We start from the raw sequence: 3,260 nt of genomic DNA on the forward strand, positions 1-3,260 counted from the left end.
TCATCAGAAACCTAATCTAGCTCAGAACAGAAAGCACGGGAGACCTGGTCAAAGGTTGGCTTTTCTATTTATGTGGCTTGTTTAGCTCTGGTTGGCTAATGATATTTAATCACATGTGCCTTGCAGTTGGCCAGGATAATGGAGAGAAATGCAGAAGGGTCAACTAAAAAACATGTAATTTGCTAACATCCCGAAGCTTTCACAGTGTGCGAATGATCCATTACCAAAGATTTCAGAAGCCAAAGGTAAAAGTTTAAAGTTAGACAAACTGCTTAAAACTGTGGGTAGGTGTACTGGACCAAGGACAGCTTCTTTTCATGGTTTCAGAATCTGATAAGCAAAATTGGAGACCTACTGTGTGAAGGTTAGTTGGGCAAAATGCTTCACTAGTCAGAGGGGCTGTGTTTTCTTCAGATAAACTGGCACCTCTGATGTTTCCAGAGTGTGAGAAGATGGAGCCTTAGGTAGCCTTCACAGGGGACTTCCCTCTCAATACGCTGTCCAGTTACTGTGGCAGTTCATCTAGCTGTGTAACAAACCAGCTGTTTATATCTCTCCTTAGAGCTATTGAAACACTAACAATTTGGAGGCAAGAGCTTAAGTGGTTAACAGCACTTGGTGCTTTTCCAGAGGACTGGGTTGGATCCCCAGCACACACATGGCACACAGCCATCTTGTATCTCCAGTTCCAGGAAATTGGAACCCTATTCTGGCTTCCAAGAATACTCCATGCATCTGGTATATAGACATATAGGAGGGTAAACACTTATAAACATTACAAAAAACACAGTAGCAGTCTATGATGAATCCTGTTTCCTAGGGGAAGTATGAACAAATGTCTACTCATCCCAGATGAGGTACCAAGGACAGACCAAAGCTGTGATTCTATCCAAGTCTATCTTGACGAGCCAGTGAGTACACTGAGTTTACTTACGGGAGCATGGATGAGGAGTTACTTACAAGAGTGTGGGTGGCTCAAGACAGCATCAGTATTGAAAAGCCCTACTCTACACAGGCGGTGACTTCTCAGAGCCCACCTTCCTCCTCTAAAGCCTCACCTTACTGTGAGGTCAGACTCAATGTGTGGGATTTTGTTTTCTAATTGAGGTTCAATTGCAAGTGAGGTTCCTCACTTATCACTCTTCATAGAAGAGCTCCCCGAGTGCTGAATGTCCACGAACAACAAAGATAAATGCTCTCTCCCCACATATATATGCCATGCATCAGTGTGATGTTGGGAAAAGGGAGAGCGAGCAAGCACTCTCATTTATCAGGGGACGGATGCGGAAGCACATAGTAGTTACCTATTCACAGCAGTTTTTCTTTTCTTTTCTTTCTTTCTTTCTTTTTTTTCAGTCAAGCAGGGAAAGTTTATTGAATACATACCTAGTGACTGATCAATCAAGGATGCAGGTCAGACTTGGGGGTGGAGTCTAAGACCCTGTTTCCCAGGGTCAGCTTATAAAGTCAAACCCCACAAATGCTCATAGCAACTGTAAAAGCACCTACACAGGTGCAGGAAGTGCTGCTGGGTGGTTGCTGTGCTTGACTCAGGTCCAAGCTTATTGCAGCTAACTATACAAAGCAGTTCTACTTGACCTTTACTGTGTTTGGCTCTAAAAGAGGGTGAGGGCCTGCTGAATTTCCAAGAAGACCAAAGCAAAGAACTTAACAGGATATGTGATTAATGCTTAATTCAGCCATGAGGATGTTCCTCTGTAACAATGTAAGATGGCTGGCTATAGACACAAAACAAAATGGCTATCATAATGGCAGAAAGGCAGAGACTACCAGGGTCTTAACAGTCCCCACTTGAGTTATTCCTGAAAGTCAAATGGTTGACTCCAAGGCTTCTTCTGAAGCTAGGGGAGTTCACATCAGTTTTTCAAGCCAGCTAGGTACATGCTGCCTGACTTTTCATCTTAGAGTCAACAAATGTTCCTGAGAAGGGTTTGCCTCGACTCACTGTTCTTCCTTTGTGTTACTTTTCTTGCTGATGTCACAAAACAACCTTACAAGAAACATCTGCAGAAAGGGATGGTTTGTTTCTGCTTATAGCTTGAAAGGATGATTTCCATCCTGGTGGAGAAGACATAGCATTTGTGAAGCAGGGCTCACACAGATCCAATCAGGAAGCAGAACGTGATCAATGATGGCATTCAGGCACCTTCCTTCTCTTTTTCAGTCTAAGACCCAAGCCCGTAGGGTGATGCTACCCGCAATTAGGGTAGTCTTCTCACCTCAATTAGCTCAGCCTAGAGACTCCCTCACAGACATGTCTAGAAGTCCATTCCTATGAACTCCAATCTCATAAGGATGACAATCTGATTAACCATCATACTATTACTTCCCAGTACTCAACTGTCTATAGTCTTTTGACACAAGATACATTAGATAAGGGCTTACTACTTGGTTATGTGCAATTCATAAATAGTAGAAACATTTTGCAAAGACAGCACTCTTTCAAAGGCTGGGCATGACATGCATCGCACATTAACACCTGGTGAATGTTAGTAGTCACTTTGGAAGATAAGCCAAATCCAAATGGGTGAGCATGCTCAAGTATTAGATTTTGGTTAAAATCTGGTAGTTTGTAAGTTTTCAGAGCTGACCTTTGGTATTGATAACCAAATTGTTGTGTTCTTCCCTGAGGAAGAATTTGTCTCCAACTTTCAGTGTTTCTTGGTTGCCTGTAGTTCTTTGTGTAAGAATGTGTCCTCCATCCACACTGGCAAATCTATTGATGTTGTCCTTGCCCAGCATATATTTTGGCAACACCTCATTGATATAGGTTGATCTTGTTTAGGTACAAGAGTTATGTTGTAGATGTCTCCATTGGGACTGGAATCTACAACTCTGCTTTGATTGGCTGTGGTTTTCAGTAATGGTCTCTGTCTTTTGCAAAGAGAAGTTTCTCTGATGAGGCATAAGGAGTATACTTATCTTTGAATGTAAACATAGAGGCAGGCAGATCCCTGTGAGTTCCAGGCCAGCCTGGTCTACAGAGTGAGTTTCAGGACAGCCAGGGCTACACAGAGAAACCCTGTCTCAAATAAAATAAAATAAAATAAAACAAAGCAAACACAAAGAGACAAATATTTAGATATTTGGAATGTAGTTAGAGATTATGCAGGTTTAGTACTGTGGTCATTATAGGTTCTTATCCACAATCCATGATGTCACCAACTCTAGGTAGTGAGCTAGATTTCCAGTACTAGGCATGATTCCCCCCACCCACCCTTTTTTTTCAAGTCTTAAAT

The sequence above is a fragment of the Mastomys coucha genome, unplaced genomic scaffold, assembly GCF_008632895.1.
Source record: "Mastomys coucha isolate ucsf_1 unplaced genomic scaffold, UCSF_Mcou_1 pScaffold14, whole genome shotgun sequence".
NCBI lineage: Eukaryota > Metazoa > Chordata > Mammalia > Rodentia > Muridae > Mastomys > Mastomys coucha.